The 22144-nt window shown below is 37.5% G+C and overlaps 1 non-coding gene across 1 annotated transcript; it reads left to right on the forward strand.

Annotated features, from left to right (window-relative positions):
* The first annotated feature begins 2547 nt into the window (after positions 1-2547).
* Positions 2548-2619, forward strand: TRNAT-GGU (transfer RNA threonine (anticodon GGU)). The gene has a single exon. It is a non-coding gene; the product is annotated as a tRNA-Thr (tRNA).
* Positions 2620-22144: the final 19525 nt, after the last annotated feature.

A 22144-nucleotide genomic window follows, 5' to 3' on the forward strand; every position in this document is an offset into this window, starting at 1 on the left:
CTCTCTTGTCTCTTCTCGTGTAAGAAAGACCAGACCATCATTTTCTAGATTAATAGGTATCCCAGATCGATCGTTGAGTAGCTTTTCTACTATAAACATGAGAAGGACAAGCTTGTGAGAAGCCAATGCTCGGGAGGTCATAAGACCCTCGTGATAACTACTCCTTTTCTTACCTGGGATTGAGGCCCCATAATAGGGGAACCTTCGGGTAGGCCAATAACTCTTCTCTCTCTGCCCTATCGAAGTTTGAAAAAGGGATAGCTCTTGCAGAAAGGGTGGCGCAATACCCGGTGCATGCCATCTCAAACTCCACCCCAGACAAATGCCCGCATGCTTCCTTGACTTTAGCTCGCAGGGTTCCCAGCCCTGTCAGGCTAGCTCCGTTTAAACTCGGATAAAGCAATAAAGGCTTAGGAATATCCTTTCCCCACTGGGAAAATACGTACTTCTAGAAGGAAGGAGAGTGGTAAGCTTCCCACGTATTAGGTGCCCATGCCTTGCCCATAAGTCCAACTAGCATAGATACTCGTGTGGCATGCAACCATAGCTAATTCCTCGAGAACCAGCTCTGGTGGTAGGGTAGTCTTCCCTAAAACCTCTTTCATGGTCCCCTTGAGGTCCCTCCTAAGGTTTGCTATGGTTGCTGATCCCCCCTTAGTCTGGGGTATCAACCTAGGATAACCAGCCAAATCCTTATAGGAAGTTGCAAACAACTGTTGTACAGGGCACCTTCTCTGGAAGTATCGGGTAGTTCCTCCCCTAAATAGGTGAAATAGCATATAGCTAGCTTTTTCTACGCTGGAAGAGTCACGGTTAAGGTGGTTTATAGCTCTTGAAATTGATGAGGGAGACGTTTCAGCCATTCCACACACCCCGATAGATCATTTGCCAAGGGATACACCCGGCCTTCCATAGTGGTAGAGGGAACTAAGCTGCGGGGTAAGCCTAACGGGGCTGCCGGGGCCGGTTGAGAGATTATTTATGGCATTAGTCGTCACAACTTATTAATGGTTACAACCCCTTCGGCATGAACAGTTTATCCGTTTGGGCATGGATGTTTCTTTTTGGTCATCTCGTTTGGGCTACTGGATTCATGTTTCTCATATCTTGGCGAGGATACTGGTAGGAATTGATTGAAACTCTAGCTTGGGCCCATGAGCGTACACCCCTGGCTAATTTGATACGATGGAAAGATAAACCAGTAGCTCTTTCAATCGTTCAAGCAAGATTAGTGGGATTGGCACATTTTTCTGTAGGTTACGTATTCACCTACGCCGCATTCCTCATTGCGTCTACATCCGATAAATTTGGTTAGATATACAAAAAAAAAGATAGAGTGTTTCCATTTATGTATACTCGCTATTCTGCCCTTGCATTGAGCTTATCTTTGTTTTGAAACAATCCAAGGGTAAGCTCAACCCGTCTCGTTCACGACTTGAACTTATTCTTGAGAAAAAAAAAGTAGGATAGAAGGAAAAATTATGAATATAGTTGGTTCAATCCAAAATTTTATTTCAATATTTTTTATTCATTAATCATGGCAAAAAAGAGTCTTATTGAAAAAGAGAAAAGGAAAGAGAAATTGGTAAAGAAGTATGATTGTGTTCGTCAATCCATGAAACCGGAGATGAAAAAGAGTTCATCGATACAAAAGAAGTTGGAGATTCTACAAATGTTGCGGTCCTTTGCGTGCAGCAGTATTCCCACTCGCTTACGTAATCGATGCTCGCTAACCGGACGACCTAGATCAAATTCTCGATATTTTGGTTTATCCAGGCACGTATTGCATGAAATGGCACATGCTTGTTTGTTACCTGGTTTAAAAAAAGCAAGTTGGTGATTAAAGGGTAATCCTTCTTTACACTTCATACAGAGGAAATCCTTGAGGTAATTCAACAAGCCATTAGTCCCCTTCTCTATTTAGTATTTGACTAAGGAATTACTGATGTTCAATGTAATTATTGAAAAAAATGTATAGTAATTACATTGAAAAGGGGGTTAGCCACGCCGGGTAGAGTAGACTGGTAGCTTGCAAGGCTCATAACCTTAAGGTCACGGGTTCAAATCCTGTCTCCGCAAAGGAATATGTTCATTCATCTTTGAAATAGTCCAATTATATGACCCTAATCCCTTCAATCCAATTCTTTTTCTCCGTTGATTTATCAAATTAAAGCCCTATTTCTTAAGAATTTCAAGAAGCAATCAAAAAATCCTTTTAAATTAAACCCTTCTATGTACTTCTTTTAGGTTTCCATCTTGTAAATTAAAAGAAAAACGTGAAAATTCGTCAATACTTTTTATGACACTTAGTTGCTTCCTTTGTCATATCTTCTTCTTATCGTTGGAGCCAAGGTTATATATCTTGGAATAATTGGTGAAACATTCTTTTTGATATTCAATCAAAGAGTGTTCATTGAATTGTGTTTTACAAGGGAGAAAAAAGAATGGGGGGAGCCTTTCAATGAAAGGTTAAATTCAATTAATTGAAGTAGATAGTCTTGCTACAAGTGTTTTCCACTCTACATTTTCAATAATGCATATCTACAAGCCCTTTTAACTCAGCGGTAGAGTAATGCCATGGTAAGGCATAAGACATCGGTTCAAGTCCGATAAAGGGCTAATTGAACATCTACTGGCAGAATTAGATTCCAAGATTAGGTTCGGTTTATTATTTTGTTCCCACAACCCATCTTTATATATATTTTTTATATTATGAATATGTTATATCTATTTTTTTTTTACTGCTATGTGCTACAGGCACGACAATACTGCGTTTTTATATACAATTCAACTTCTTTTTTTCTATAATCAATAGAATATGATTAATATCATAATGTAAAATTAATGACAAGGGTGGACTGCCAGGTAAACTAACCCCCCCCCCCCCCCCCCATAAACTATTTTGAAGTGTTTTAAAAAATTCTTATTATAACTAATAAGAAAAAAATATGGTAATAATAAAGGGTTTAGCCTTTTCCGATATTCCTTACCTTACCAATTCGAATGGAAGCATTGAGAAAAATGAAATTATCTACAGTAGATATATCTATTTTTTATTCTATATATTTTTAAATATAACTTTTCGTAACTTAAGCAATTTGGTTATTCTTCTCGTGAGGGTCTAATCTGGATCATTGCTACCCGCAAATTTCCATCACTATTCATAACTATTCTAAAGAATCTCTTTGATTCTTTGTGAAGGAAAGGTTTTGCCTCTGGGAGGGATTCCAACATTCGGAAAAATCTTTCCTGATTTCCCTTTCAATCCGAAAGAGATTGGCTACTTAGATACAAACCCAAGACTTAGTACTGCTTTATTCTCATTCCAAATTCTCTTTTTTGCCTTGAAAATATAATTTTGTTATCTATTTTGATTATGCTTTCTTAGTAATCTATAAAGTTGCTATAATATGCTCGATATATTCTCCTTGTCTAAATTCATTGGATTATTGTTTCTGTTGAAGGAAATAAAAAAAGGAATAGTTTGAAAAAAAGAAATCTTTGAATTGTCACATAATTGGTACTTCTACTCATGTTCAAGATAATGAGATAGAAAGAGTCAAAGGGGAGATTTAAGGGTAGGAGAGGCAGAAGGAAAAGGAAACCACCAAGCTTTTAAAAGGGATCATCTTCATTGATGCCTTTGCAATGTATTTTGGAAGCTTCTTAATGATATATCTCTTTTTGGAGGTGTCATTCAGATGGTTGTGTTAGTGTTTGTGTATGTGTTGTCTTAATTGTATGTGATGAGTTCGTGTTGATTGCAAATACTTGTTCGAGATTTCTTTTCAAAAGATTGCTGGTGGATAAAAATCCTATGGTGGAAAGCTGAAGAGAACCTCTTATATCCTTTACAAATTTGTTATGGTTTTTAAATGATTAATCAGATGAGTTATTGAATAATGGAGTTTTCCTTTAGTTGTTTTTTCTATCAGATACAGGTGATAAGTTGGGGTCGTGTTTTGGTAAGATTATTGAAGATCTGACGAATGACAAAATTGAGCTCTTTAGTGAACTTATATTCTTCTTTTCCTTAGGTCACGAGGACGCTTCCTTTCTAAGTGTGGGGATATGTTGAGAGTGGAAAAAGACTGAATTTTTGACTAATTTTTGTTGTTTTTGAGGACTGAATGATTGATTTTTGATGGATTTAGAGTGATTTATGATTGTTAATGGAAGTATTTGAGAGTGTTTTGGATGATATTGATTATATTTTGGAAGTTCGTGATGATTCTCAGTGGAGATATGAGATTCTGTGATGTTCTGATAGGTTCTGATTGGTTCTATATACCTTTTGTATAGCTTCTGTTTTGTTTTGATTGTCTTCTGTATGAAGCATGGATTGATGATTGATGAAGATTGAGATCTTTTGAAAGCTTATTGAATAGTTTTTGATAGTTTGGAATGGTTTGAGTAGGATTTATGAGGTTCTGATGACCTTTTGTAACCTTCTATAAACCCTCTGTAGAGCCTCTATCTCAGCTCTGTCTCTGTACTGTAACTGTACTGTAGCTGTTCGTGCTGTACTGTGACTATTCTGTAGACCTTCTGTAAGTGTTCTGTAGAATGTATGTGTGACTTTGGGAAAGTTTTCTAACCTTTGGAAAGGATGAATCTGTTGAGATATCGAGCTCCACTCGTGATATGCCAGGGTGACCGTTGTGCATTTATGTCACCGACTTGACATTGCAGATGCGGTTGGTACACCGCCCATGAATAATAGCTAGATGACAGCTATCCTTATCTACTCTAGTTCGTGGCTCAGTTAGTATGCCACCTTAGTTAGTTGAGCTTGGTTTGAGACGGGTTCTTCTATTTCTATGTACTTGAGTTCTTTTGGCTTACACAACTAAGAAGACGAAAACTGTTTTCAGCCTCCACCTTTGTGTGTATTCCCCCATTGTGCAAGCAAGAAAGCTACAAGTGAGACTCCTTCCTTCTCTCCCACAATCTTGACATGGTATCAGAGCCCTGTTCGTGGTAAGGAGCTCAAGAAAGCAAACCAAGTTCCCGGTGTTCTAGTAAGAGGACCAGTGTTGCTTTCATTTTTCTGTTTTGGGAGCAAGTCTCTGCAGGTAGCACAGCCGGAAAGTGCAAGAGTGCATTGTCTCAGATTGAGACGCCCTTCGCAGTATAGCAAGAGGGCAGTATATACTCGGGTAAGGGCTTTAGCCCTTGGTTGCTCTGTTTTTTTGATTTGAGGCCATTTCGGGGCCTGTTTTGGAGGCAGAAGTTTTCTGCATGCACTCAGGAAAAGGCCCTGTTTTATGCTTTGCGACCACTATTCTACAGGTCGATGAAAAGTTACTGTAGAAATTGCATCGTATGCTTGTGCGCAGAGACATTGGGAGTTACAGAATCATCCTTGTTGCCTGTTGATGCAAAATCGTCACTAGGAAGTGACTGTGTGGTCAAATACCACTTTTGTTAGTTTTGCAAATTTGCCCTTGTGAGGCTGAAGATGTGTTCTTTGCAGTGACAAAATTTTTTGCAATGTTCTGTAATGGCGTCTGATTCTCTTTCATAGATTGTCACTGAAAAGCTTGACAAGGACAACTTCCAAGCATGGAAGTTTAGAATGATGAATTTCCTTATGGGAAAAGGATATTGGGAATTCGTTGCAGGAAATGAAGAAGAACCAGTTCTTCCTAATGTTCCCAATCAACAGCAAATGCAGGCATCTAAAGCATGGCATGAGAGAGCCAGGAAAGTTATGTACTGGCTGTCTATCAGCATTTCAGACTCTATGATTGTGCATATTCAAGATGCAAGTACACCAAAGGAGGCATGGGATACTTTGTCAAAAATGTATAGCACAAATACGCAAGCCAGGAAAATGCAGCTCAAGCAAGAGTTACAGAATGTGCAAAGAGAAAGTATGAGCATCAATGACTACCACATGAAGGTAAAGAAGATTGCAGATGCACTTGCTTCCATTGGGTCGCCAGTGGAAGATGATGATTTAGTTTCTGTGACCTTGAATGGTCTAGGAAAGGATTATGCACAGTTCCGAACATCCATTTCCGTCCATGAAAGATTTCCTGATTTTAAGGAGTTGATTGCTCTTCTAATTTCTGACGAGCAAAGAAATGGTGGTGCATCTTCTTCAGGAGGAACTTCAAAAGAAGTTGTCTTCTACTCAAATGCTGGAAGAGGTAGAGGTAGAGGTAGAGGTAGAGGAGGCCGATCTGGAGGCCGTGGTAGAAATCAAAATATGCAGCAAACTCAAGAAAACCAGTCCTATGGAGGAGGACGTGGTATCTCTAGAGGCAGGGGGAGCCAAAGAGGTCGTGGTGGATGGCAAAGAGGCCAAAATGCAAACAGCAATGTTGAATGCTACTACTGTGGTAAAATGGGTCATATGGCTAAAGACTGCTATAAAAAGCAGAATGATATCATGAATGAAAAATTGCAACAAGGAAATTATGCATCTTCTATTAGACAGGGTGATGACAGAAATGAGCATTTGTTTATGGTGCAGCACATGACCAATTTTGTGACAAGTGCAGAAGAAAGAAACGATGTGTGGTATGTTGACTCAGGTGCATCAAACCACATGATAGCTCATGCAGAATGGATGCAGGATGCAAGGAAAATGGAAAAACCAGGATTTGTGGAGACTGGTGATGATACTGCACATCCTCCATGGTGTCTTGGACCCTCTCCATCTGTTCTTGCAACTCTTCTTTTTGTAGGATTAGGAGCTTATAATACCTTTGAAGCCCCATTAGCTCTTGATTTTTGTCTTCAAGTTTTCTTCGCCAGCTGTCCTATTGCTCCTCCTTGGCCCTAAGAGCCACGTTCAACTCACTTATTCTGCATTGACACCCAGCTACTTAGCATGTTTTCTCGAGTTCGAAAGCCACTAACACATCTTTCTCTGCTTCTAGTTTGAAAATTTCCACCTTCTTTTCCTCTTTCACCCTTTCCACCTGGGACAAGAGTTCCTTAACATAGCCATCATAGTTTGCAGACAACGACAATGTAGTGGAGGTAGTGATTGTAGATGCTTCTATCTTCTACCATTTGGGGTCCTATCTAGACTCCCCATCCATAGCTACTATGTTATCGTAGAAGAACCAACATGATGGGGATCTTGGATTGCCTCCACAGCCCTTCACCATTGTATGGGGAAAGGCATTGGACTTGGAGTGCAGGTTATTGCTACATAGATGCCAACCCGCTTGCCTATCTTAAAAACAATCAGAAGAGGCTAAAATGGTTGGAGGACTTGAAGATTGTCAAGTTATTCATCTTCCATGAGGCATGTGTGAACTTGATCTTGCACATCAAACACTTACAAGTAGAAAAAACTTGCCACATCTATGAGGAGGTGGTGAAGGTCTTTTTGATAGATAGAATTAAAGTAATGGGGCAAAACGAACATCACGGCTATCAAAAACAAGGATTTCCAAAACTTCCCTTGACATACGCTTCCTAAGAATCCATTCCCCAAACCCATATTACTATTCTATTTCCGTAGCTGAATCCAATAAGGAATTATTAACCTGGCACTGATGTATCTCTTGAAAGAAAAATCATCCCAGCCTATCTCTATCCATCCTCGAATAATTGTACTTAAGGCTTATGCCTCTTTATGGATAAGTGAGAATTTTATGATTATCTGTCTTGTTGCACATCATTGATGAAAAATAATCTAGCATTGAGATAAGTTGTGAAGATATGTGCAAATGAAATCTTAACATGAAAGTTTAAATTGAAACTAGATACAACCCCAAACGTAGAATCAGAATCTTGTTCCTGCACTAAGCCTGGCAGAGGCACAAGAGAAGAAGTTTCTTCTCAAACAAATCAAGCCACTATAATTGGATGGGAAAGGGAATACTGTTGAAGCCGATGCCAAAGTATGGATTGAATCCATGAAGGAATACTTTAATGCATCAGGAACATCACCTACTACAGACCAGGCTATGATTGCCAAGCTTAAACTCACCGGCAGAGCTAAGCTATGATGCAAGCAATGGTGTAAAGACTGAGCAGTCACGAAAAGCACAATAACTTGGAATAAGCTAAAAAAAGGAGTGTCTGGAAGGTACATGCCACCTACATACAGAACTCAAAAGATGAATGAGTTCTTTAAGTTGAAAGAGTTGGGCCTGTCTCTGGAGGCCTACTACTCAAAATTTGTCTCCTTGTTAAAATATGCCCAAACAATGAGTATTTCCCAATGTCTCTAAGTTTTGTGATAGGCTACATCCACCAATGAACACTCAATTGGAATCAATGTGTCCTTTAGATTTGAAGGCTCAATTTAAAAGGGCATAAGGACAAAGTTAAGGCAAATAGAAGAAGTCAAAGGCAAATGCAGTTAGTGACTTTGTACCCACTCAAGGAAATGACTAGAATCTTCGATGTTTTTATTGCAAGGAACCTAGGCACTTCAAAAGAGAATGTCTTGAACTTGGCGAAGATCATCGTCAAAGGAAATTTAGTGGACAAGCTAGGGCTACTCGTGGCGGTAGAGTCGAGTTGTGCAGCAATTGAAAGGGCAAAAAATTCCAATATTACCATGAGGAAAATCAATGAAGGAGAAGACCCGTCCATGGAAGTTGAGATTGAGAGGCATCAATTCATGCTGCTCTCCATAAAAAGGGGCCAAATCACCAATTTTCGATGATCCAAACTCCATCGGATTACCAAGGTAAAAAATTCAAAACCTTGATTAACTATGGCAGTACTCATTCCTTCATCTCACCAGCTTGTGTAAGAAGATTAGGAATAGCCATTGTAGCTGCACCTATTTTGCTTGTCAAATTAGTAAATGGGCGAGAAATTACTTGCACTAGACAAATTGGTAAGGTGGAATTTCTACTCAGAAAAGAGCCCACATCTGTTAAGTTCAGGGAAATGAATCTACGGGTCCATGAGTGCCTACTCGTGATAATCCCTTCTAGCATTAATCGTGATCGCATATAGACAATGCATGGTACTTGTAAATAGGTTTAACTTCAAGCAAGAGCAAAAGGAGTGGCCTTGGCTACATGCATTCACAAGGAGGATTAAGATCAAGTAAGAGCAGTTTAGCATGTATATTAAACATAATTGTTAGTCCACCAACACAAACTTTTCGAGCCTTAAATATTGGGTTATCTTATCAAATAATGGGAAATATGATCATGTATATGGGGACTCTTTGAATCTCATATCACTTTTCTTTCTTGATGGTAAATCGACTATCATCACTTTGCTTGTTCATATATGATGTGGTTAGCATGCCTTTGGTAGATTGTTTTATTTGTAGTTATATGAATACGTGAGAATGTACAAATGGGAGTTGGGATATGAGCTTTCCACTTGAAAATACCCATTAAGTTTGCTGCACCAAAGCTTGAAGATGAACTTGGATGCCTTATTTTGAAAAGCAAGTCGCAACTACAAAATTTGGATGAGCCTCAAAGCCCTCATCTTATGCACATGGCATTGTAGTAAGGGCTACTAAATATAATTCTATTTCCCAAGAATTTTAAAATTTGGAGGATGGCAAGCCTTGACCTAGAAAAAGAGTGTGAAGAGTTTGTTAGAAGGTGACGATCAAAATTCAATATTAGCAAGTCTCATTCTAAAAGTGAGCTTTAAGAATACACATGTAGATGATGATCTTGGATGTTTAGTAAAAAGAAATCTTGAAGAGATGATGTTAAGATAAAAGTTTTTGGACCCTCAAAGCTAGTAATATCTTTTCAAAACGTTTTGATTGATACTATTGTTCTATACTGTAGGTTTATTTTATTTGATTTTTCCTTGTAGCATGAAAATGTCACATAAGATTGAATCTTACACATTAACCTAAAGCCATTATACTGTCACATCTCATCTTTTTTTGAGTCACACAAATTGATCAATATTTATATGTACAATAGTAGATGTGAGCCCCAAGGAATGTTTGTAGGCTAGCTTATCATGCTAGAACTTCTTGCGGACATTCAAAACAAGTTTTAAGATCTTTCAACTTGGTGAAAGGCTCGAGATAGGGACTTACACTTACAATCCCTTGAGCACAAGTTGTAAGCCTTTAGGATTGCATAACTTCACTTGGAAACATTGCTTATTTGTATAAATATAGAAAACCCAACTCACCACTTCATGCAAAGAATTGATCTCCTGAAGTTGCATGCCATGTGACTAGAAAGAATGGTACCCAAATCTCAAATTGCTACCAAAATTTCTAACTTGGTCTTTTAAGTATTAAAGATGATAAATGTTTTTCTTGAAGATCCTAAGCTATGGAAACATCAAATTGAAATATCATCCTAGACCCTCAAACAAGAGAGAAAGACACGAGGAAACCTTTAACATTGAGGCCCAAATATTCCAACCAAGATATGCCTTGACTTCAATATAATGCCCATCTAGCTCCTTAGGAGAAGTTGCAATTTTCTTCAACACCAAAATAAGCTTTTATCAACATAACAGTTCCTCTTCAACAACTTCATTGGCAAGTCATTGTGCTTTGATTATTCTAGCTTTGTATCTGTTGTATGCTCTTGAGTGCGCCAACCATTCTGAGAGCCAAGTTTACTATTTTTAGTTAGCTATTCATATCCTTATACTTCCATTTCAAACTTTCTAAGATTGCAAGCCTAGTTGTATGGCATCCATTTATTCAAAGAGAAAAGTAAAAGCCAAGGAAAATAAGAGAGATCAAAAAAGAAAAGAAACAAGAGAAAAACATAAGAATAGAAAAAGAAATATGCACTCATGTGGTCAATACACTACATCTAGGAGTGCTCAAGCTAGGTACGTTAGGTTACCTACGTTGATCAGATTTGTCTTTAACCCCCTAGCCCTTTTTCCATTTTCCTCCACATTTACTTAGGGCCATCAAGGGCAAGGCACACCTAAGAAGTATGGGGAAGGGTAAGAAGAGAGTTTTTTGAGTGAGCTTTTGAGAAATTTTTTTTTGGCAACCCCTCTATTCTTATTCCACATAGTTCACTTACTCCAGCCTTAGATGTACCCACCTCCATTTCCACTTCTACCACGACCATGACCACTACCGTTGCTACTGCCGCTAGCTCTACCACCACCATCGCCATCATTACCTTCACCACCACCTTCTCTCTCTCTCTCTCTCTCTCTCTCTCTCTCTCTCTCTCTCTCTCTCTCTCTCTCTCTCTCTCTCTCTCTCTCAATCCAAAAGTAGTTTGTGCTAGCACTCTGGATTGATAAAATCTATACTATATTGTATTATGAAAGGTGTTTCAACAGATAGTTCTCTCTCTCTCTCTCTCTCTCTCTCTCTCTCTCATATTTGCAATATGAAAACATTTGTATAAGCACTCCAAGAACTTGTATTACATTAGATTATGATATGTCTTGGAACAAACAATTCTCTCTTTACTGATATATAGAGCTCACACACACACACACACACACACATTTACAATACAAAATAATTTCTACAAGCAATCTGGATCTAGATTTATATTACATTGATATGTGGCAAGTGTATTATTGTTCCACAATCTGATAGACAATGATAGTAAAACATTATCATAAATTTGATCATAGCTAACCAAGAGATGTATGTACGTTTTTTTCCAAGAAAATAAAATGCAATTGCTATAAGAATTAGTAGAGTATTTTCTTTGCTAATCACACTATAGGCGATGTTAGAAAAAAATTTCTCTTTCCAAATATGAGATGTAAGTTCTCTTCAATAAGCATGGATTGGTGTATAAACATGTCTACATTTGTATACATTCCAAATACTCACTAAACATTTTTCTTTATACATGGCTCTGGCAACCTCATTAAACATTGGTTAAAAAATAAAAACTCTTATTAAAGCTTGCATATTTTTGAATTATTTATTATGGTGGCAAGAGAGGATATTGATTGGTGAAATTAAGGATAAATTTGATGCTCAATCAATATGCTTAATGAGAGAGAGAGAGAGAGAGAGAGAGAGAGAGAGAGAGAGAGAGAGAGAGAGAGAGAGAGAGAGAGAGCATCATCTTGATCTCTCATTGTGCATGTATTTGCTAACTTAACATCATGTTGTTGTAATATTAATATTCATAGGCTATAAAATATAGTTATACTTCTTTGAACTAATCATATGTGTGTTCATGTGTGTGTGTGTGTGTGTGTGTGCACACACACACGCATTCGGACTTATAAGATACATACATAAATGCATGAACACATATATATGTATATATAAATGAAATAGAGGGAGAGAGATAGATTTTTAATGATAATAGTTTTTGAATAAGAGAGAGATATAGAAACAAGTTCTTAAATGAGACACACATAGCCATGCATGGTGCATATGCACATACATATAGAGAGACAAATCAAGGCATTTGAATAAGAAAAAGATATAGAAACACGTTCTTAATGAGACACACATGTGCATGCATGCATGCATACACATATACACATAGAGAGACAAATTAAGGTAGGCTTATCTAGTATATATTACAAAACTAAATACATATCTTTAAATATTATTGCTCATATAAACTCTAATCCACCTTGACTAAGTAATAAATCAATGTTTTGCCTAGTTTTTAAAATAAAAAATACATTCTAGATACTTTGAATGTAAGGAATTTAAATTGGAAGGGTATTAGGACTCAATGGAAAAGAGAGAGATAAAAATAACTTTTGGATGAGAGAGAGAGAGAGAGAGAGAGAGAGAGAGAGAGAGAGAGAGTTATTAATGAGACACAAGAAAGAGGTATCTTTTAAAAAATCATTGATAAGAGAGAAAAGAAAGAAATGTGAAAAGTAGTTTGGATAGAGAGGTACCTTTTTCAAATTAATGTAGAAGAGGCCCAAAAGTAGTACTCCAGTATTATAACAGAGAGTGCATGACCCCTTCTTTGGCTTCAAAAAATTCTAACAGACTCTCCTATAGTACTACCTTAGACCCTCTCCTACATTAATATCCTTGGATCTTTACACATACATACATACACACACACACACACACACTCTCTCTCTCTCTCTCTCTCTCTCTCTCTCTCTCTCTCAATACCATAATATTATATTTGGATCTTTCTTACACATTAATAGCTTTGAATTTTTATCAACACACACACACATAATCTCTCTCTCTCTCTCTATATATATATATATCTCTCTCTCTCTCCCCCCTTGTGGCTTTAAAAAATTCTAGCAACTCTCTCCTATAATACCACAATACTACCTTTGGACTTCTCCTATATTGATAGCTTTGGACCTTTATCAATACACACACATATACACATATTTTCTCTGTATGTGTGTGTGTGTGTGTTCATGTATGTGTATATGTGTGAATTTAAAAAGTTCTTTTAACTTTCTCTTACAATACTACATGTGGGCTTTTCCTAGACATTAATAGGTTTGGATCTTTGTCAACACACACTCACTCACTCACTCACACACACACACACACACACACACACTCTCTCTCTCTCTCTCTCTCTCTCTCTCTATGCATGGCTTAAATAATTATAGCAACTCTCTCCTATAATACTACAATACTACCTTTGGGCTTCTCTTACATTAATAACTTTGGACCTTTATCAAAATACACACACACACACACACATTCTCTCTCTCTCTCTCTCTCTCTCTCTCTCTCTCTCTCTCTCCAACTTGAGATCAAATTCCTCTATTTAAAATTTTTTGGACCAAGTACAATTAGACAAAAAAGTCACATTTTGATTACAATTTCAATAGTATAATTTTTTTTTAAATCTTTAATAATGTCTTTATTTTTCCAAATACACAATGCAAAAGACAATAGCCATTATATATTATGTTAATTATTAGTTTTCTATATTAGGAGAAAAGATGCCCCAAAAGAGAGGACTACTTTTTGTGCATAAGGTTCAAACATTTCAATATAGTTCATTCTAAAAGTCTCAATCTACTATGTCTCATATTAAAGTATATCATAAATATATACATAATTTGACCTTCCTAGCTAAATAGTACATAAACTCAAGAGCAAGGCAAAGATGAGAAATAGTACATAGACTCAGGACCATCCAATCATATGACTCCTCATGGTGAATGGTTTGATGAGTTAGTAGCAAGGTCTCATGGATTTGTTTGTACTAGTGATGATATACATAATGATATTTAGCATATAGGTGTGATCTAGTTACTCATGCTTGATGGCAGAAAGAAGAGCCTACATGATGTACTACATGTACCTTCTATTACCAAGAATTTACTATCGGTTAGGCAGATGGCTGTAGAACAAAATCCGCAAGTCAAATTCAATACGGATGGTTGTTTTATTGATGAATATGCACATGGTTGTAAATTGATTACAAAAGGCAATAGAGATAGCAGAATGTTTACTTTGGATGCATCTATCCCGGAATTGAAGGCAGCCATGTTTGCCCACGATAATGGAGTAGTTCGGGATGTAGAAATATGGCACAAACTTATTAGTCATGTTAACATACAAAAGCTGAAAAATATGCAACAGAAAGAGGTTGCACTTGGCTTGCCAAAGTTCAAGTATATTAATCTTGGACATATATGCTCTACTTGTCAGTATGGGAAATAAGCAAGATTTTTGTTCATGAGACATGTCAGAAACAATTCTTGGCCTTGTAGTTGATACATTCGGATGTATGGGGTCCTGCCCATAATGCATCTTTTGGTGGTGCTAGGTATTATGTATCCTTCATTGATGATTTCAACTAATACACATGGCTATACATTTTGAAGCACAAGGATGAGGTGCTAGATGTCTTTAAGGACTTTAAGAAGCATGCTAAAAATGAACTTGGCTGTTATATCTCATGTTTGAGATTCGATGGAGGTGGAGAATATGTATCCAGAGAGTTTGATAGGTACCTTGTTAAATATGGCATAAAAAGGTAGCTCACATACAGTTACACACCTCAACATAATGATGTGGTAGAGAGAAGCAATCGGGTGCTTATGGAAGGTGCCAGGGCAATGCTTAATGAAAAGAATTTGCCAAATGCTTATTGGGCTGAAGTAGTGGTTACTACAATTTATGTGCTGAACTAAACACCTACAACTGGGATTCATGATTTGACTCCTTATGAGAATCTGTATTGGCACAAGCTCAACATTAGTGACCTAAAAGTATTTGGTTGCATTGCCTACGTAGATGTTCCTGATGAAAAGAGGAAGAAGTTAGACCCAAAAGCTGTCAAAAGTATTTTTCTTGGCTATGCATAGGAGAGAAAGGCTTACAAATGCTATGATCCATCCACTCGGGAAACCCTGATCAGGAGGGATGTAGTTTGATGAGCTGGCCTCATGGTATGGTAATCCAAATGCAGTGATCTCTGATGGACCGACTAGCCCTAGCTATGCTAAAAATTATCCTTCAACTAGTACGTCTATGAGTGCCCCCACAAGTGATGGTTTAGTCTTGGACGACTCCGCAGTTGCGCTACTACATCCACTGACATAGATATGTCAGTGAGGGGGAGATTGGATAAAGGCAAAGAAAAGATGTTTGATGATGTGACTGACCTACTTACAACTGGATATGAGTCACCTGGTAGTGACAGTCTTAATAGTGAATTGGGCATACCATCACTTATGGCACCTGGTGCAAGGCAAAGCAAGTATGTGCCACCTCATGAGAGACAAGCCTAGAGTGCACCGTAGTTGAGGAGGTCTAAAAGGTTCATAAAACCAGTTGATAGCCTAATATACAGTGGGTATTCAACCAAAAATTATGCATATATGACTAAAGTGTCAGGCTATAGAGAACCTATGAAGTTCAGTGAGGCAGTTTACAGAAGAGAATTAGTGTGCCGCCATGGATGAGGACTACGTAGCATTGGTTGAAAATGAGACATGGGAATCGGTCTGTTTGCTTGAAGGCAAGGTACCCATTGGCTGCAAATGGTTTATAAAATGAAATGCAAGTCAAATGGTTCATTGGAAAGGTATAAAGTCCACCTAGTTACAAAGGGATATGCATAGCAATACGGCCTAGATTATGAGGAGACTTTCAGCCCAGTTGCCAAGATGGCAACAATGGGAACAGTTATTGCATTAGCGGCTTCTAAGGGCTAGAAATTATGGCAGATGGATGTCAAAAATGCATTCTTGAATGGTGACTTGCTTGAAGAGGTGTATATGGAACAACCTGAGGGTTATGTACATCCTGATTATCCAACATATGTGTGTAAGTTGAAAAAGGCAGTGTACGAGCTGAAACAAGCACCGAGAGCATGGAATGCTTGCATAAGCACTTATTTGTAGTAGCTTGGTTTTTAGATAGGCCATGCATATCACAACATGTTTACAAAGAAGACAGAGCATGGTTATGTTTTTTTGGTGATTTATGTCGATGATTTGATCATCACTAGAGATGATGATCATGGGATTACTAAAATTAAAGCAATGTTACAGGCTGAATTCAAAGTAAAGGATGTTGGTGAACTGAAGTACTTTCTCAGGATTGAGGTTGTACCTACACCTCAAGGTATATGGCTATTACAAAAATAGTATGCTCATGATATGTTGCTGAAATATGGCATGATGGAGTGTAAAGCCATAGAAATACCATTGGATCTGAATGTAAAACTTGTAGTTAATGTTGGGACTGAGATCAAGAATATCACTACGTAAAAATGAGTGTAAAGCCATAGAAATACCATTGGATCAGAATGTCAAACTTGCAGTTGATGTTGGGACTGAGATCGAGAATGTCACTATGTACAGATAAATGGTGGGTAGCCTAATTTACCTTACTATTACCCATCCTGAGTTATGTAGTGGGGTTGATTAGCCAGTTTATGTAGAAACCTTGTAAGCCACACTTAGATGCAGTCAAAAGGATTGTGCGATACATGAAGGGTACTGCTGATTGTGGACTGTTTTATGAGCATGGGAAATCATTCGACTTGCGAGGTTATACAGATGCTGATTGGGCTACTGGGTAGAAGTATGATCAGTTGGAGTAGTAAGAAGCAACCGATCGTTACTTTATCTAGTACAGAGGCAGAATATAGGGGTGCAGCCTTAGCGGCATGCAAAGCAGTTTGGATTGTGAAACTGCTACATAACTTGGGTATATAGTTGGATAGCAAAGTCACATTGCATTGTGACAATCCCAGTAGTGTGATGCTGGCTAGCAACCCCGTCTATCATGCTAGATCCAAACACATAGAAGTTCATTACTATTTTATCAGGGAGATGGTAATTGCTGCAAAGATTGATCTACTCCATGTGAAGACAGAAGACCAGGTAGCAAATATCTTTACCAAATCACTTGGTAAAGAGAAGTTTGTGCATTTCAGAAAGCTACTTGGAGTACAACAGTTAGCTTGAGCTTGAGCTTGAGGGGGAGTACATGTGTGTTGTAATAATTGAGTCAGTCAGACTCAACTACAGGTGGTATGATCAGTTAGTGACCTAGTGTGTTTATCAGTTATGTGTGATTAGATACTAGTAAGCATTATGGAAGAATGAGAAGAAGAGAACAATGGGAGTTTACTACTTTCTATTACAGCTCCATGTCTTTGTCTCTCTCTCTCCCTCTGAATCTTGAATAGGTGTGAGGAAGGCACAAGAGGATGATAATACACCTATTAGTGATCCAAGTCCACACCAATCAACAGAGTAAAAATGCCCATACAATGATTAACATATGATGGTTGTGCAGCCCGTCACTATGCATATATGGCTAAGGTTGTGTAGGATATAGAGTCCACTACTTTTGAGGATGCGATGGAAAATGAGCATTAGGATAATGCTATGGATGAAGAAATGGCTACACTTCAAGAGAATGGCACATGGGATTTGGTGTCTTTACTAGAAGGTAAGAAATCTATTGGTTGCAAATGGATTGATGAAGTGAAACATAAGTTTAATGAATTAGTTGAGCACTATAAGGTAAGGGTAGTTGCCAAAGGGTATGTGTAGATTCATGGTATGATTATGAGGAGATATTTTCTCTAATAAAACTAAAATGGCTATTATGAGGGTTGTCATAGCAGTGGCTACATCAAAGGGTTGGATTATGCATCAAATGGATGTTAAAAATACATTCTTGCATGTGGAGTTGCAAGAAGAAGTTTATTTGAGTAGCCACTTAGTTATGTGGATGACAATTATCTTGATTATGCATGCAAACTTTGGAAAGACTTATATAGGCTAAAGCAAGCACCCATGGCATGGCATGATAACATTACACAATATCTTGCTGGCATCGGATTCTATAGAGCACAAGTTGATCACTTAATTTATGTATGCGAGGGTGATGTGGGTATTGTGGTCATATATATATATATATATATATATGTATGTATGTATGTATGTATGTATGTATGTATGTATGTATGTATGTATGTATATGAGACAAAGAATGAACGGGTGAAGAGGCTTCTTAAGGTTAAGTTTAAAATGAAGGATTTGGGAGAGTTGCACTATTTTTTTAGCATAAATATATTTAAGACTCTAGAGAGTATATGGTTGTCATAGAGGCGGTATATTTTATATATATACTGAAAAAGTATGGTAAGGTTGATTGTAAGCCAATCTCGATACCTTTGCATATTAATACCAAGCTTATGTACATGAGTGTGATGTGATTGAGGATGTCACTATATATAGAAATATTGTAGGCATCCTTATTTATTTGATGATCACCAGTACATATCTAAACTATATAGTTGGTTTGGAGAGTCAGTTCATGCAGCTTCCATGGAACCCACATTTAGATGTAGCGCAATGCACATTACACTATTAGGTCTATACTTGACTATGCATTGTTCTATGCAACATATGTATTCTTGGTCTTGTATGGTTACATAGATGTAGATTGGGCTAGTAATATTTTAAATAAGAGATCTATCAGTGGATTTATGTTTTCCTTTGGGAGTGGTGATGCTACTTGGAGTAACAAGAAATAGCCTATTGTTACACTTTCTAGTACACTAAGGCAGAGTATAGAACTACTTGATAATTTGGGACTGCACAAGTGGACAATAAGGTTATCATCTACTATGCTAACCTAGTAGCATTCAATTGACAAAGAATCCAATGTATCATGGGCAAAAAAAATACATAGAGGTCCATTACCATTTCATTTGAGAATGAGTTCTAGTAGGTGGTATTGACTTGGTTTATGTTAGAGTATGTAGGATCAAGTTGCATATATTTTCAGTAAGACATTGGGAGCTGAGAAGCTTCACCTCTTCAAGATTATGTTTGGAGTACATGAGCTCATGCTGAGCTTAAGGAAAAGTGTTGAGATTTTGAACTCCACATGAGCTGGCATCCACTACATGCCTTAGTGATGTGGTAGGACTTTACTCACTAGCATGTTAGGTAACCAACATAGAGGATGTGCCAATGATTCTACAGTTGGACTACACCCACATAGTCCACTCTTGGTTGTGGCACATCTAGTGTGCCATCTCATCTATCCTTAGTGGGTTTATAATTAGCAACTATTTGTATATATATTTTTAGTATTAGTATTTTATGACATTGTAGACTAAGTTCTTTTTATGTGGAAGAAGAAGAAAGAAGAAGAAGAATATTTGAGTCCTACTTCCCTTTGTGCTCAAGTCTCCATTTTGTGCGTGTGCTCTTGGTTGCTTCACCTCTCTCTTCTCTTGTCTTTTTACATTGCATGGCCTCATGAAGGATAGCCTTGTGAAGCTCCATGACCCACAAATGTGCTCAATTCATTCTCAACCCTCTAAGGCATTTGCATGCAAGAAGGAAGCATGAGCTTATGCATAAGAGAGTGCTCAAGAGAAGGAAGAAGAAAGCTTCACCCATTTGGACCCTTACTCACTCTCTCAAGTCTCTAACTCTCACTCTCTCCCTCTCTCACAACTGAAAGTAAGAAAGCAAGAGCTCAAAATTTACACACACATTAATAGCATGTTCCATTATTTATCATCCTTTAAATATAAGTAGATTACGGTTAGTGTCTCCATGTTCCCCTTGGTATTCTTCTCCTTTTGTGGCCCTTTATAGTTGGTCATGGCCTTATTTACATGCAAGTAAGCTTTATTCGTATCAAAAGATTAAACTAGACATAGAATGCTAGTTACTATAATTACAATTTGCATGGGAGGGATCCCGGCTCTCATAAAATAATGATATCAAGTGTAATAAAATATAATTGTTGTCTCTAAAATATGTACCAAAATTTACGAGCCTAATTTTCTTTTGTCTTAAGCAATGTTCTTGTCTTTCTATTAACATTTATCCCCTCCTAGATGAGTGTCAATCCCATGCCACATTCATCAATCAAATTATGCTTCTATTGATGAAAGGCTCCGGGACATCTAATGAGAGAAATGACAAGGGTGGATGGAGTGGTCTAGAAAAATTGTTGGGGGTTAAAGGTCATTGTTACTTGCACTTACCATGCCCATACATCTGTACACTATAGGTGATGGTCGCCCGTCATTGTCACTTTATTCTTTATTCTTACTATGACAATAGAATAAGGGAAGGTAGGTCACACATTGTGACTATTGGAGTTCCCACACATCTTGTTGCTCCCTCGTACTTGAATCTACTTAGTAAGCTACCTTTTAATGCCATGTGTAGCCAGATACCTATCAAATTCATGAGAGACATGCTCACCTCCTCCATAGATCAAAAGTATGAGATATAACACTAAACTCTTTTTCAGCATGGATTTTGAGATGTTTGAAAACATCTTCCACTTCATCATTGTGCTTCAAAATATATAGCCAAGTGTATATGTTGAAATCATCAATAAAGTAGACATAATATCTTGCACCACTGAATGATGCATTATGTACTAGACCCCAAATATCTAAATGCACCAACTTCAATGGTCTAGTGTTGTGCTTGACATGTCTAATAAACAAAGATCTAGCTTGCTTTTCAAATTGGCAAGTAGAACATACATGTCCTAAATCCATATACTTGAATTTTGGCAAACCAAGTACGGTCTCCTTCTGCTACATGGTTTTTTGTCATTGTATGTTAACATGTCCAATGCACTTATGCCATATTTTCACATCTCTAACTGCTCCACTCAATAAAACAACCATCTCTATTGAATGTGATCTTTTATTATATGTCCATCCTTGCCACAAAAATGACAATCTTTGTCTTTTTTTGACTAATTATTAAACTGTCAAGAACTACCTTTGCCTCTAGGCAATCTCCCCTTGCCTCTAAAAGATCTTGATCCTCTTTGACCTTGTGCATTTTGATTATTCCAAGCATTTTGTTGTTGCTATCCATAGTTATTTTGATTGTCACCACAACCTTGAGATGCTCCTCAAGCCCCACCACCTCTAGCTCTTTGACTAGAGTAAAATATGGTATCTCTACTCCGAGAGGTACCTATTCACCCCAAGTTTGACTTCTTCATTCAGCAACAATGCAAGCAACTCATCCCAATCAAGGGGGTTTGGTCATATAGAATTTGATGTGTCAAAAGATTTGTATTTCTTAACCAAGCCATTCAAAGTGACTACAATCATGTCATCATCCTCAATCTTCAAACCAATAGAAGCAACTTGATCTACAATGGTTTTGATTTTCATAGTATAAGCATGTATTCTTCTGCCATTTCTTGACATGTTATTGAACTGCTGCTTCAATTGAATTTTCTTTGCATGAATTACATTGCCATAATTGCACATAAGTATGTCCCATGTATCCTTTGGAGACCAACAATAAGTGATCTGCATAGCCATTTGCATCTAAGATGCATAACCAGAATCAATGCAAGACTTTATTGTCTCTTTCTGTCCATTGTCTCTATGAGCCCTCAATTGCTCAGTAGTAGGATTCCTCTCTATCAATTTTGATTCAGCTTCATATATCCAATCACCTCTTTCAATCAAGAAGTTTTGCATTCTTAACTTCTATAGAGCAAAGTTCCTATTTTCTAGTTTCTCCACACCAATTTGTGTAATGTTATCACTACCTATTGCATTTTCCATAATGTTGTAATCACCAGTTCAAGACTAATTGTAGCTACAAATAACCACCAACAGGAAAGATTTCAACAAGTGTCAACTGCTCAAGACATGTATAGTCAAGTAAGCTGTTCAAGACTAATTGTAGCTACAAATTACCACCAACAAGAAAGATTTCAACAAGTGTCAACTGCTCAAGACATGTACAGTCAAGTAAGCTGTTCAAGTGGAGTCTACTATGAGTATGCATTTAC

The sequence above is a fragment of the Lygodium microphyllum genome, chromosome 26, assembly GCF_053477565.2.
Source record: "Lygodium microphyllum isolate KBCC chromosome 26, Lygodium_microphyllum_v1.1.10, whole genome shotgun sequence".
Taxonomy (NCBI): Eukaryota; Viridiplantae; Streptophyta; class Polypodiopsida; order Schizaeales; family Lygodiaceae; genus Lygodium; species Lygodium microphyllum.